Source organism: Pelodiscus sinensis, chromosome 1 (assembly GCF_052426305.1).
Source record: "Pelodiscus sinensis isolate ZL-2025 chromosome 1, ASM5242630v1, whole genome shotgun sequence".
Taxonomy (NCBI): Eukaryota; Metazoa; Chordata; order Testudines; family Trionychidae; genus Pelodiscus; species Pelodiscus sinensis.
Genome location: NC_143052.1, coordinates 282030549 through 282044823, shown reverse-complemented (window position 1 = coordinate 282044823; position 14275 = coordinate 282030549).

Sequence of the window (14275 nt, the reverse complement as noted above, 5' to 3'; positions counted from 1 at the left end):
CTTAAAATCTATGGGTGTGTCTAGAATACGTGTCTCCGTCAACGGAGCCATGTAAATTAGTTTATTTGGCATAGTCAAAGAAGCAGGGATTTAAATAATCCCCACTTCATTAAAATAAACATGGCCACCGTGCTGTGCCAACAATCAGCTGATCCGACACAGCGCGGCAGTCTAGACACGGATCTGTAAACTGGGGAAGCCTTTGCCGACCGATCCCTTATGCCTCGTGAAAGGCTTCCCCAGCCAACAGATCTGCATCTAGACTGCCGCGCTGTGTCAGACTTAGTTTGAGTTAACGTTTGACTGCTGCGTGTAGCCGCAGGCAGTTAGTTTGGACTAGGGGGATTTAAAAATGGCGCCCGAATGGGAAGATGCAAATAAAGCCCAGAATATTTAAATCCCGGGCTTCATTTGCAACTTTGAATGCCTACATTAGCCTCCCTAGTTCGAACTAGAGGGCTAGTGTAGACATACCCTTTGTTTCTTTCTTTTTCCCAAAAACACTAAAAAAACAAACAGCCTTCTGCCTGACATATTATTACATCAACAGTGTGGCATACCTGGTAAATTATCTGAAGAAGAATGTGACTGTGTCATTGGGAAAACCTGCTTCCTCCAAAAAAACTGAAAAAATACCCTTTTGTCACCTTCTAAAGCAAGGGATACAGATAATTTACTGGGTTAGCTTAGAGTAAATAGTGGATTCTTTGTAACTTTAATTGTTTAAACCATGATTTAAGGAGCTGAGAAATGAAGCCAGAGGTTACGGGGCAGTGTTCCCTCTAAGTCTAGATGTATGGCAGCACAGCTTCATAGATGATTAATCAGCCCCACCCAGTCAGTCAGCTCCATGCAGGGAGCCCTGAGCCTCTGACTGGGCAGGACTGATTAGTCATCTGTGAAACTGTGCTGACATGCATCTTAGAGGGAACACTGGTTATGGGTCTTTTGCAGGAAGAAGTTTGTGAAAGTCTGTCTACTATGATGTACAGGAAGAGATCAGGTTAAATAATCACAATGGTCCCATCTAGTCTGAAAGTTTAAATTGAGTTTAAATTGAGAAGCAAATTAGTTTAATTAATGTGCTTTATTTCAGTGTTTTTATTTGTGTCTAACTGATTTTTAAAAGCTACTATTAACACAGGCTTCATATTGTTCAGGAGGGTTTTTTTTTGTAGTATATTTATGGATTTTAGTGCTAATGGAAACTATCTACAAACAGTTGATTACATTCCAATTGGTTTGGTTCATTGACGGTTTTTATTCAGTATTTTTTTTCATTGTTCCTTGTCAATGTTTTTTGTTGACATGAACAATTTAGAAATAGCCATTCTTCATACCAATACCTGGATGTGCATGTAAACATGGATATTTACACATGAACAAAAGTATTATCTATTCATTATTCACTATTTGACATTTTTCCATTCCTTAAGCTGCTACTTAAAAATACCTGTCACTCAAACAGGAATCAGTAACAGTACCATATGACATGAATGACAAATAACAAATAGTCAAAGAAGAGACTTTCAGAAGTTCAGAACATTTATTTTAGGGGCTCAATATGAATTTTGGAGTCAAATTTGGATAGCCATTTTTGAAAATGTTGGCAAAAGAGTTTTCAAGCAACCTATAATTTGCAATGTATCCAGATAATTATTTTCTTTAGATAAGGAACATTTAGAGAAATCAGGATAAATTCATAAGAGGCACCCCAAGGATACGTCTACACAGCAGCAGTATTTTGGAATACACTGCTAATCTTTACTTCAAATTAATGTTGTGATGGACAACTTCTTACTCCAACTTCTGTAACTCTCATTTCACAAGGAGTAAGGGACATCAAAGGAAGGAAGGAAGACTTCCTGATGCATAGACAGCGCCAAAAGCCGAATTAAGCTATTTCGAATTCATCTACTCAATTAATATAGCACAAGTGGTGTAACTTAATTAGACTTTAGCCCTGCTGTCTAGATGTACCCCAATGAAATAAAATGATAACTCATTAACAATTCATTCAGAAAACAGTAATTAATAATTAGCAGTTTGTTCACAATTACTAATTTAGCCATGGCTTCCCTTGAGTTGGAGATTTAAGTGTGTCACTGAGTTCAATATTTATGTGAGAACTAACAAAGCCTAAAGATATCTAATGAAAATTATTTGCAACTATTGCATTAGAGAATTGCTAAACAGAAAGAAGGAAATAAACAACCATCTGCACTGCATAGTATCTTCATTGTTAGTAAATGTAATAAATTGGAAGCTATAAGAACTTCATTTAAAGAGACCACTGATTAGAATCCATTTTGTTGTAAAGATTCCAAGGACCAGAATATGATGTATTTATAGCATTCTGGTCTTTTCTGGGTTTTGTTGACCATCTGCCACAAGGAAGAAACAAATGGGGCTTTGGAAGAACAGAGGAAGGAACATTTTGTACTGCTGTACTGGAAATGTCACTTACAAATTCCAATATACAGAACTGTGCAAATATATTTTTCTCTTGTATTTTGCTTCATGTTATGGTTGAATTTCAATAGAGATATTCAATAATCATTCTATATTTTACATTAAAAGGAAAAAATATACAAGTAGATAGAAATACTTGCTTAATCAGAATGTATGGACAACCATATACCACATTAGTCAACTTTATTGTGGCAAACTAAGAACCACATCTGTATGTGTGCTTATATCCACTCCAGGTAACACTGCATACTTCATCTTCATTCTAGTCCTGCAGCCATCACCTATGTGAGTTTCTTCTGATTTACGCTAGGATACGTGAGCTCAGTATCAAGTATAATGTTCAAAGACCAACACCTGTCAGTCTTAAGTGCCTAAAACTATGTGCTATTCTGATATTTTGCAATATGTTTTGTAGGTACAAATTTGACAATTAAATAACATTATTTGTGCCAACAAATAGCAGTGTCATAGTTGGGTACACACAGCTAGTTTTGCTCACTACATCTGGTTGTAAAACAGGAAACATTTTTATGAAAGTGGAAGTGAAAATAAATACCTTTTTTTTTTAATTTTTAATTTTGAAATGTTTTAGCCAGATCTCAATATTCTACATTTATAAGGAAGGTAAAAAAAATGTTTTGGAGATATTGATTTGTGGTTCTTAAACTAAATTTTCTCCTTGATACTAGCAGCACATGGGTGACAATCACATTCTCATCCATTTTACCTTGGCTTCGGAGTCAGGAACCTTGAATAACTAGCTATCCTGAGAGTCTCAAAGCCCCAAGATCCCTGGCTATCAGACAGATTTTATGCCTTTGTGGAAGCCCATCTAAAGACCTACAGGCTCGCAGACCCATGGAAGAAAGCCTGGAAATCTTGAAGCTATATCTACACAGTAGTGCTATTTCAGAATAAATGACATTTTTCCAAACAACAAAGAGCATGTCTACACTGCAAGCCGTAATTTCAAAACAATGTGAGCTGGAGAATGTCTTACTCTGGCTTGTGTAAACCTCACTTTATGAGGAGTAAGGGAAGTTGAAGGAAAAGTGTTCTTCCTTCAACTTCCTGCTGTATAGACAGTGCCAAAAGCCAAAAAAGCTATTTTGACTTAAGCTATTCAATTGACATAACTCAAGTTGTGTAGTTTAATCTGACTTTAGCCCTGCTGTGTAGACCTGCCCTGAGAGAACTCAAGATTTCTACACTCAGTGATATGGAGCTGAGAGCCTCGACTCTAAGACCTCTCATTAGATCCAGGTCTCCAAGGGGTCTCAGGCTGCTTGACAAGGAGCTAGGGATCAAGCCCCAACTACAGTTATGACTCCCAGAATTCCTGGGATCCCTCTCAGCAGAGATTGCAGACTGAAAGTCCTGAGAGCCCCAACTCAACCTTGGTCTTCCATAGCTTCCAGGACTGTGGGCTGCCCCAGAGCCACAGACTCTAGAAACCTGGGGTCCCTTGCAAAAGTACAGTGCATATGATGGGGCTTCCCAGATGCTTATCAGGAGAGCTGGAAGGCTTGAGGAACTCCACTTGTTATCCCTTTCCAGCAGGATTTATTACTGTTAACAACAACTCTCTGACTACAGTTATCCAGCCAATTATGCACCCACCTTATTGTGGCCCTATCTAAGTTATATTTGCCTAGTTTATCAATAGGAATATCATGCGAGACCGTATCAAATGCCTTACTAAAGTCTAGGTATATGACATCCACCGCTTCTCCCTTATCCACAAGGCTCGTTATCCTATCAAAGAAAGCTATCAGATTAGTTTGGCATGACTTGTTCTTCACAAACCCATGCTGGCTATTCCCTATCACTTTATTACCTTCCAAGTGTTTGCATCTGATTTCCTTAATTACCTGCTCCATTATCTTCCCTGGGACAGACGTTAAACTGACCGGTCTGTAGTTTCCTGGGTTGTTCTTATTCCCCTTTTTATAGATGGGCACAATATTTGCCCTTTTCCAGTCTTCTGGAATCTCCCCTGTCTGCCATGATTTTTCAAAAATCATAGCTAAAGGCTCAGATACCTCCTCTATCAGCTCCTTGAGTATCCGGGGATGCATTTCATCAGGACCTGGTGACTTGCTGACATCTAACTTTCCTAAGTGATTTTTAACTTGTTCTTTGTGTATCCTATCTTCTAAACTTACCCTCTCTCTGCTTGTATTCACTACGTTAGGCACACCTCCAGACTTCTCGGTGAAGACCGAAACAAAGAAGTCATTGAGCATCTCTGCCATTTCCAAGTTTCCTGTTACTGCTTCTCCCTCCTCACTAAGCAGTGGGCCTACCCTGTCCTTGGTCTTCCTCTTGCTTTTAATGTATTTATAAAAGGTCTTCTTGTTTCCCTTTATGCCTGTAGCTAGTTTGATCTCATTTTGTGCCTTTGCCTTTCTAATCTTGCCCCTGCATTCCCGTGTTGCTTGCCTATATTCATCACTTGTTATTTGTCCTAATTTCCATTTTTTATAGGACTCCTTTTTTATTTTGAGATCATGAAAGATCTCCTTGTTAAGCCAAGCTGGTCTTTTGCCATATTTTTATCTTTCCTACACAGCGGAATTGTTTGCTTTTGGGCCCTTAACAACGTCCCTTTGAAATACTTCCAACTCTCCTCAGTTGTTTTTCCCTTCAGTCTTGCTTCCCATGGGACCTTACCTACAAGTTCTCTGAGCTTATCAAAATCTGCCTTCCTGAAATCCATTACCTCAATTGTGCTGGTCTCCCTTCTACCTTTCCTTAAGATCATGAACTCTAATATTTCATGATCACTATCCCCTATACTGTCTTCCACTTTCAAGTTCTCAACTAGTTCCTCCCTATTTGTTAAAACCAAATCCAGAACAGCTTCTCCTCTGGTAGCTTTTTCAACCTTCTGAAACAGAAAGTTGTCTCCAATGCAGTCCAGAAACTTATTGGATAGCCTGTGCCCGGCTGTGTTAGTTTCCCAACATATGTCTGAATAGTTGAAGTCCCCCATCACCACCAAATCTTGGGCTTTGGATAGTTTTGTTAATTGTTTAAAAAAGGCCTCATCCACCTCTTCCACCTGACTAGGTGGCCTGTAGTAAACTCCTAGCATGACATCACCCTCATTTTTTACCCCTTTTAGCTTAACCCAGAGACTCTCTACACAGCTATCTCCTTCCATCAGAATACTGTTAAACAGAGCCCCATCAGATGCTGCCTGTGCTTCAGTGGAAGTTCATCATACTCAACATTCTTTCATGAGAAATTTTAGGTTTGGTAAACTGGCATTTTCCAGTTCAGATTTGTTCACTTCCTGCTTTCCATTTCCTGGTCGGAGGGAAATCATATAATCAAAACCAACCAAACAAACAACCCAACCCTAATAAATCACCTAAAACTCTCAAGACAAAAATGGGTTTTCTGGGTCATGTCTATAAAATTATTCTTTTTTTTAAATGAGATAGGTTTTTCTGTCTAAGCCATCTATGAATTTTAAAGAGTCCATCACAGTACTGTTGCCCTATTTTATCTGGAGGAAGTGTTAAATATTTCCAAAGATGATTTACAAAGCTCTCAGTGTTTTGTAGAGTTGTCAGAAAGAAGTAGCAAGTAAAGTGAGTAAAATATTTAATTGATATAAGGATCCTGTAAGCAGAGTCCAGGAAAGATGTTACTATGACAGCTAAGTGTGAAGGACAGTAATGCATAATCAAGCTCTAAATATACTCTATACTCCCTTCAAATAATAAATATTGTTTTTTTTAATTAATATGCTTTTTGAAGCACGTCATCAGTGAAGTTTATTTAAAAAGTATTTTGTACCTGTGTTACAGATAAATTATAAGCTTTCTCTTCCCACACTTCAGTCGTGGCAAGTTTTTTTTCTTTTTTGTATGCACAAATAACAATGATATGTCATCAATTTATCTTGCTACAAAAAACCAAAGAACTGTTGCTATGGAGACAAATTTTCTTCAGATGCATTCAAACTTTCTAAGTAGAATATGATGTGCACAGTAGAATGGCAACTAGTGTATGTAGAAAATTCACTATCGAAGGTGATGCTTTAATATTTTATCTATCAAAGTGTATATGATAATCAAGTAAAGTATGTGGCTTTATTTAATTTCCTCGGTATATAGTAAATACAAAATATCAATGTTAAACTGTTTCTCAGTCATTACTTTCAAAGAACATCTAGGTTTTTCATATGAGTAGAGAGTGAAAACTTTTCTCTTTGGGTATGTCTAGACTGTGAGGATCTATCGGAAAAAGATACGCAAAATGTGGAGTGCATTTTACGTATCTTTTGCTGATACTTTTGTCGGAAGAGGCTTTTCCAAAATTTGGCCCATCTAGACTGGGCCAAATTTTGGAAAACCTCCCTCTTTCGAAAGCCTCCTTCTTCCTTGTGGAATGAGGAATACAGGAGCTTACAAAAGAGCTCATTTGCTCTTCTGCAAAAAAAAAGCGGAAGAGCAAATGCATTCCCTGGAAGTGGCAGAGTTTTTTTGGGATACCTCCAGTATCCCAAGCTCCTCCCCTTCCCCCCACAGTCTAGACATACCCTTAGAGTTAGTGTTGCACTAGTGTCCCAATATTGTGTGGTGAAGAGCAGTGCTGTTGTGGAGTTCTGTCTTTCAGACAATATGTAAAATTGAGTTCCTGACTAAATTCCAGTTTGGTCCATTCTATTGTATACACATAAACTCTTTTTGAATGGGGATAGTCTTTTTTATTTTTTTATTCCATCTTATCTGAAGAAGTGGAGTTTGCCAATGAAAGCTCATGATACTAATGTATGTGTATATATATAACAGGACTACTCATTGTTTCTGAAGTCACAGACTAACATAGCTACCCTCTGAGACTTTTTTATTGTGTTTGTACATCCCCTAGAATAATGGCATCCTGGTCTGTGACACTGGCACAATGAAAATAATGAAAATGATAACAACATATTCTTCCCTTGCTCTTGTTTTCTAATCAGGAAAAGCTATCATATTACATCTCTGAAGTACTTGGACTTCAGCAGTAGGTGAAATGACATCTGTTCTCCATATTCTATACCTATCACAAAAAGATGCTGTGAAGCTATATTAGTTTGTGTTTGTGAAGTGTTTGAGAAACTCGGATGAAAGGCTGCATAAAAAAGAATCAACTATGAAATCTGTTCGGAGAATTCATTTATATAACCATGTGTCTGAACAATTCAGTCCAATATGGTGCAGCACAATTTGATATTTGTGAAATGCCATTTTCAATATGGGGCCAATCAATTATCATAAGAACAATATTATTTATCATCTTATGAGTTTTAAAAAGTAATAATGTCTATTTTTTGTTTAAAGTCTTCATTGACAGATGATGCCCATGATGTTATGATAATATTTAGTTTTTTGGATTTCTTTTCTCCGTGTTTATGATAATTTAGTGGGTATGGGACATTTGTACTCAGATGATTAATATCTGACTATGAGATAAATAGTACAACTGGTTTCTCAAATGATCTTTTGAAAATTTATACAATGTAGATACACAGAACACTGCACACTTGCCATGTGCCAAATGTATTGATTTGATCCACACAGATTTCAATAAACTACTTTCTCATTTGTACTGGTGGGATTTGCTGACTGAATTGCTTTCTTGCCCATTGTGTTGAATTATTTTTTTCTTTAAAATGCGGCTAATGTTACTCGGGTGATTTTCCGCTGCAGCATTATTTGCTGGACAAATAGTAGGAAAAAGTAGTCAGAAATATTTTTGCAAAATCCAATTCATGAGGCGATCACGTCAGAACACATTCTTTGTTTTGCTTTCCATAAATATTGTTACAGGTTGATCCTCCCAAATCCAGGATTCTCTGATCTGGCAACATCCATTATATGGCAGAGCCACGCATGTTGCAGGACCAAAGAGCCCTGTAGCCAGGTGACATCCTGCAGGGTCTGAGGAGCCCCACCTGAGTGAGGTGACATCTGGGGAGCTCCTGCCCCAGCCAAGGACCCCCCAGCATCAGCAAGGCCAGGTGGCCAGGGAATGCTGGCCCTATCTGAGGAATCATCAGCTACAGGGAGGCAGTCAGCAACTAGGAACCCCAAGAAACCCCCAGTGACAGCAGTACCAGGGTGATTGAACATCTTCTGCCAGGGAATCTGGTTGAAGCAGGGCTGGCAGAATCCCCAGCAGTAGTGGGGTGGCCCTAACAGTGTGGGGGAAAGCTCTGGGGAACATCCTGTGGCAGCCGGGCAGGCAACAGCCAAGCAGTCCCCTCGGGGAACCCCGAGAGACCCTGAGGTAGCAAGCAGGCAGCGTGGTGGAGAGCCCTACAGGGCTAGCGTTAGTGGGGCCAGCTGTAGGGCAGGGAGGCTCAAAGACAGGAACCCTGGGGGCAGCCATCTGGGGATCACTGACCTGGTCTGGCAAATTTCCTTGTCCGGAACAGCTCAGGTCCTGAAAATGCCAGATCAGGAGGGCCAACCTGTATAACCATTAATAATTCACACAAATCTTGGGAGAAAACATATTTTTGAGAATACAGATATCTGTCTATGAACATGTATTTGTCCTAAAAAAGGTCATCCTAATATAGATGGATTTGTGTGTTTAGAAGAGTGTTTTAAATTCATTTATTTTCTCAGGCTGAAATAACGGGAATATCAGCAGGAGCAACAATGAAGAAGGCAGAACAAGAATGGGGGATACTCAAATAGCAGAAAGATCCCTGCACATGACCCAGCTTCAGATCTCTGTAGGCTTCATCTACATTGGCATGATCTTGCACAAATACTCTTTAACACAAGAGTTTTTGCCTTAGAGTATTTGCACAAGAAAGCGTCTATATTGGTCCGGGACTCATCATAATAACGATGCGCTTTTGCGCAAAAGAGCTTCTACATTGGCGGGATGCTTTTGCACAAAAGCAGAAGCCCAGGACCATTTTGAAGAGAGCAAAAAGGCACCAGCCCTTTCCGGGGGTGGGAGCTGGAGCTCCTTTGAGACACGTGCTTAAAGGGATCTCACCGGACAGCCGTTTCTCTCCTGCTGCGTGCTTTAGGACCTCTTGCAGGGACTGACAGCCGTAGCAGTTCTATTTGTGGTTGCCCTCTGCCTTATTGGACACGACTGCCTTCTGCCTTTAGTGCCTTTGGCTGATTTTTCGATCTCAGCTCATTTATTGTGCCATGGAGCCAGGGATGGCCTTGTGCCTGCTCTGGCCCCTTCTGGCCATTTTGGAGTGGCTATGGCTGCTGTTCCATGCTGCTTTACTCCTCCTCCAGGACCTCAAGGCGCAGGTTACTCTGGACTCCCTCACCAGGGAGGCCATGGCGTCCCTGTGCCATCCCCACCCCACCGTGGAGAGGTCCTTGTGGAGACTGGACACCAGTACCGACTGGTGGGACCGGCTGGTCCTGGGGCAATGGGACGATCAGAAATGTCTCTGGAAGTTTTGGAAACTTTTTCAAAAGCAGACGTTCCTGGAGCTATGTGCCTGGCTCGCCCCTGCACTCCAGAGAAGCACCACCCAGCTGCGGGCACCCATCCCGGTGGACAAGAGGGTCACCATCGCACTCTGGAAGCTGGCCTGCTGGTGGGGGGGGAGGGTGGCCCATGGTGCAAGGGGGCCCTGGTGTGTGTGTGTGTGTGTGTGTGTGTGTGTGTGTGTGTGTGAAGACAGAGGGCATCACGGGGGAGGGGACCCCCCCAAGGGACCACGCACTCACTCACCCTGCCTTATGTGATGTGTTCCCCTGTGTTTCTCTGCACCCTTCTGCATGTCGTCCATGCCATCAATGATGTCCTGCTCCAGAGAGTCATCCGTCTGTGCGACATGGAGGCTACGGTGGCCAGCTTCACTGCCCTGGGGTTCCCCAACTGCGGGGGAGCCCTGGATGCAACCCACATCCCCATCCGTGCCCCGGAGCATCGAGCAGTCCATTTCATAAACAGAAAGGGGTACTTCTCCATCATACTCCAGGCCCTTGTAGACCACTGTGGCCACTTCCTGGACATTCATGCGGGCTGGTCCGGCAGGGCACATGACACCCGCATTCTACGAAACTCTGGCCTGTTTGACAGGCTGGAAGTGAGTGCTTTCTTCCTTCAGCAGGAATTTACTGTCGGGAACATGCCAATGCCCACGTGTGTTGTGAGGGACGCGGCCTACCCCCTGCTGCCCTGGCTAATGCGGCCCTATTCGGGGTGGATGGACCACAACTGGGCACAGTTCAATGACCACCTCAACCGGGTCCACAACCAAGTTGAGTGCGCCTTCGGGCGGCTGAAAGCCCAGTTTTGCTGTTTGCTCACCCGTCTGGAGATGGGTGAGTGGAATGTCCCTGAGGTAGTGGCCGCGTGCTGCATGCTCCACAATCTCATGGAGCGAAAGGGGACATGGATGGCAGGCAAAGGCCAGGCCTTTGAACAGCCCCACACAGCTGCCATCTGCCAGCTGCACCACGATGGGGTGTGCATCCGGGAGGCCCTGACGGAGATGTTCTCCCAGGCCCCATAGTAGGGTTGCCTCTGTATCCCTTGACATCTCCCTCCTATCCCCAACCCTTCCCCCATCTCCTCCCCATACCTCCCAATAAACAACCAACACAGTTTTTTTGGAAAACAAACTGAACTTTTTATTTATAATGGGAAGGGGGCTCTGAACTGGGAGGGGGAGGAGAGCTAGTGCTGGGAGGGGTGGCCCCTGCAACCTCCTCTGTGGAGCCGGACCAGCACGTGTGGGTCCAGCCTCATTAGGGCAGGCACCACACGGAGGTAGGCAGGAGAAGCAGCAGGAGCAGGGGGGATGGCGGGAGCAGGAGGAGCAGCAGGAGCAGGGGGATGGTGGGAGCAGGAGGGGCAGTAGGAGCAGGGGGAATGGCGGGAGCAGGGGGGGGGCACAGGCATTTTGAAGGGAGGGATGGCGGGTGGATGGGGCACTGTCATGCCGTAGTTCATGGCATGCCCAATGTGAGTATCTGCCACTCGCTCACATCGGGCCTGGAAGTGGTCCCAGGCCTGCTGGCACCACTCAAGGTCTGCTTCCACCCACTGGGTGATGGCCGCCTTAATGCGCTTGACGGCCTGCACATGCTGCCAAAGCAGTTGGTCCCGCTGCCAGATCCGCCGGATTGGGCCTTGGGCGGTTGGGGTGCTGCCTCTGCCGCACGTAGCCCAAGGACATGTGTGGTTGCAGAGCGGACTTCCCTCGGGGGGGCCAGCCAAGGCACCAGGAGCAGGCGAGGGGCTCAGTGGGGGCCATGCTCACAGGGCTGTGATGCTGCGGTTTTCCCAGGAGCAGCTGGCTGTGCCTCACAGCCAGGCATGGGACAGTGTGCCGTTCTGTGTGCTGCACACTTGCGAAGCTGTGGGCTGTGGCCTGTGCCCCCGGGGCCCTGGCTGGTTCCAGCCGGCATCCACCCTTCCCCCCGGTCCGGATGTGAGTGAGCAGCATGGCGTGCCCTGGTGCTGCCTGCCGCGGCCACGTGCCGCTCAGTCACCAGGCTGCACGTGGCTGCACGTACTGCATACTGCTAATGCTACAAAGCATGCAGCTCACGCTGCCTAAGTGACGCTCCCTCCTCCTCCTCCCCCCCCCCGGGCGCCTGGCTCCCCCCCACCCTTGTGAGTGCAAAGTGCAATACTCACCACTGGATCCTTCCCCAGCCTCTGAGGACGCACGGGAGACATTGGGGCTGCTGGAGACGACCTCGAGCTGCAGGGTCACGCTGCTGCCCTGGTTCTCCTCCTCATCTGACTCGCTGGCTGGCTCGTCTTCCTCCCCCGCCTCGCTGGGCCTGGTGATGGAGGGGCACTTGCTCATGTCCACGGGTACAGACGGTCCGTGGGGTGCTGCCTGGCCCAGGATGCGGTGGAGCCGCTGGTAGTGGGGGCAGCTGTCAGCTCCTGCCCCCTGGCCCTCGCTGGCCCAGACATAGACCAGGTGTAGCTCTTTTACCTTATCCCAGACCTGCTTGAGGGTCCAGGCTGGATGTCCCTGGTGTGAGAGCACATGGGCCATGCAGAGGAAGATATCCACGTTGCGGTGACGGGTGCCCCGGGTGTCATGCAGGGTCTTCTCTTCCGCCCACAGGTCCAGAAGGGCCTCTCCATTTCCTGCCCCTTGGGGCCTCCTGCACTGGGTGTGCAGGTGGCTGTTCCCTTCCTGGAATGGCCATCCTGGGCTGGTGGCTGTTGGGGAAGGCAGCAGAGCCGCGTAGCAGAGCTCTGGCAGAGGCAGAAGAAGGGATTTTGCCTTGTGGCCTCTGCAGGCTGCATCTGCCTTTAAGGGGGCGCAGGTTACCATGACTTCCAGGAGCTGCCTGCAGGTACGGAGCATCCAAGCGGCCACTAGGGCTTTTTTCCATTTAGACTGCTTTTGCACAAAATGTCTTGGCTGCCTGTCCACACTGGCCTCTTGCACAAGAACACTTGCGCAAAAGGGCTTATTCCTGAGCGGGAGCGTCAGAGTATTTGCACAAGTATTTGTATTTGTACATTACAACTTTGTTTTTCTTGCGCAAATACTCATGGCCAGAATAGACAGGCAGCAAGTTTTTGCACAAAAGCGGCTGCTTTTGCGCAAAATATTGCCAATGTAGATGTAGCCATAGTGTAATCAAAGAATCTTAGAATCATAGAATACTAGGACTGGAAGGGACCTTGAGAGGTCATCAAGTCCAGTCCCCTGCCCCCATGGCAGGACCAAATACTGTCTAGACCATCCCTGATAGACATTTATCTAGCCTACTCTTAAATATCTCCACATATGGAGATTCCACAACCTCCCTGGACAATTTATTGCAGTTTTTGACCATCCTGACAGTTAGGAATTTTTTCCTAATGTCCCACCTAAACCTCCCTGCTGCAGTTTAAGCTCATTGCTTCTTGTTCTATCCCCAGAGGCCAAGATGAACAAGATTTCTCTCTCCTTCTTATGACACCTTTTTTAGATAGCTGAAAACTGCTATCATGTCCCCCTTCAATCTTCTCCTTTCTAAACTAAACAAACACAGTTCCTTCAGCCTTCCTTCATAGGTCATGTTCTCTAGACCTTTAATCATTCTCGTTGCTCTTCTCTGGTCCCGCTCCAATTTCTCCACACCTTTCTTGAAATGTGGTGCCCAGAACTGAACACCATACTCCAATTGAGGCCTAACCAGCTCAGAGTAGAGTGGAAGAATGACTTCTCGTGTCTTGTTCACAACACACCTGTTAATGCAGCCCAGAATCATGTTTGCTTTCTTTGCAACAGCATCTACTGCTGACTCATATTCAACTTGTGGTCCACTATAACCCCTAGATCTCTTTCTGCTGTACTCCTTCCCAGACAGTCGCTTCCCATTCTCTATGTATGAAACTGAATGTTTCTTCCTAAGTGGAGCACTTTGCATTTGTCTTTATTAAACTTCATCCTATTTACCTCAGACCATTTCTCCAATTTGCCCAGGCCATTTTGAATTATGACCCTATCCTCCAGATTAGTTGCAACCCCTCCCTGCTTGGTATCATCTGCAAACTTAATAAGCGTACTTTCTATGCCAATATCTAAATCGTTGATTATGATATTGAACAGATCCGGTCCCAAAACAGACCCCTGCGGAACCCCACTTGTTATGCCTTTCCAGCAGGATTGTGAACTATTAATAACTACTCTGAGTATTGTTATCCAGCCAGTTATGCACCCACCTTATAGTAGCCCCATCTAAGTTGTATTTACCTAGTTTATTGACAAGAATATCATGCGAGACTGTATCAAATGCCTTACTAAAATCTAGGTATACCACAACCACCGCTTCTCCCTTATCCACAAGACTCA